At 37.3% G+C, this 1,173-nt stretch overlaps 1 non-coding gene across 1 annotated transcript; it reads left to right on the top strand.

The window, feature by feature from the left end:
* Positions 1-219: 219 nt before the first annotated feature.
* On the top strand, positions 220-326 carry LOC121210310 (small nucleolar RNA R71). Its single transcript, XR_005905424.1, has one exon. It is a non-coding gene; the product is annotated as a small nucleolar RNA R71 (small nucleolar RNA).
* The last annotated feature ends 847 nt before the right edge of the window (positions 327-1,173 follow it).

The raw sequence follows: 1,173 nt of genomic DNA, 5'->3' as shown, positions 1-1,173 counted from the left end.
AGCATAGTAACTGCATCGAGGTTGAAAACACCGGCTGCTTTTGTCAGCTTTGTTCTCATGACTTGCCACTGATAGTTATTCAGTGACATCTCTTCAATAAATTCATAAGCCACTTCAGGTGTTTTGTTATTGATAGTCCCACCAGTAGCTGCATCGATAAGTTGCCTTGTTGAGGGGTTCACACCGTTGTAAAACATTTGAACCTGCAACCATAAAGGTAACCCATGGTGAGGGCACCTTTTCAATAGATTCTTATATCTCTCCCATGCATCATAGAGTGTTTCTACATCCATCTGCACAAAAGAAGAGATATCATTCCTTAACTTAGCCATTTTAGTAGGAAAAAAATATTTTAAGTAAAAAAATTTCGGTCATTTGTTCCCAAGTAGTGATTGACCCTCGTGGTAACGAGTTCAAGCACTGTTTAGCTTTATTCCTCAATGAAAAGGGAAACAACTGAAGGCGAATGACATCGTCAGAAACACCATTGATCTTAAATGTGTCGCAAGACTCCAGAAAATTCACCAAATGAGTATTTGGGTCCTCATCCTGCAAACCATCAAACTGAACAAACTGTTGTATCATTTGAATCGTGCTATGTTTCAGTTCAAAATTATTTGCAGCAACAGCAGGTCTAACTATACTCGATTCGGCTCCTGTTAAAGTAGGTTTAGCATAATCATACATAGTACGAGGCGCAGGATTCTAATTTATTGGATCTGCAGCAACTACAGGAGGAAGCTAATTATTCTAATTTTCAGCCATCTCCTCGGTTGTGGCTTGAATATCGTCCTCTTACTCTTTCTCTGTGTATCTTAGGCTTCGCCTTATTTCTCTTCAGTTTCTGTAAGCTGTGCGATCAATCTCACTGTCAAAAAGCAATGGTCTCGATGGGTTTCTCCTAGTCATAAACTATAAAAACCTGCTAGAAGGAAAAAGAAAATTTAGTAACAAAAATCAAAATAAAATTTAAATTGCAATAAAGTAAATGGCTAAAGTAATAAAAATTAAGTGTTCCTAATATCTTAGTTCCCCGGCAATGGCACCAAAAACTTGATGTGAGCAAATCGTGATAAGTTTTATAATTTATAATGACTGTTCTTGAAAACTAACTATTATCACGACAAAGGCAAGCGTACCTATCGAACAGTAGTATAGCTTATGGCAAGACCA

Source organism: Gossypium hirsutum, chromosome A11 (assembly GCF_007990345.1).
Source record: "Gossypium hirsutum isolate 1008001.06 chromosome A11, Gossypium_hirsutum_v2.1, whole genome shotgun sequence".
NCBI classification, from domain to species: domain Eukaryota; kingdom Viridiplantae; phylum Streptophyta; class Magnoliopsida; order Malvales; family Malvaceae; genus Gossypium; species Gossypium hirsutum.
This window is presented reverse-complemented; position numbering and strand designations above follow the sequence as displayed.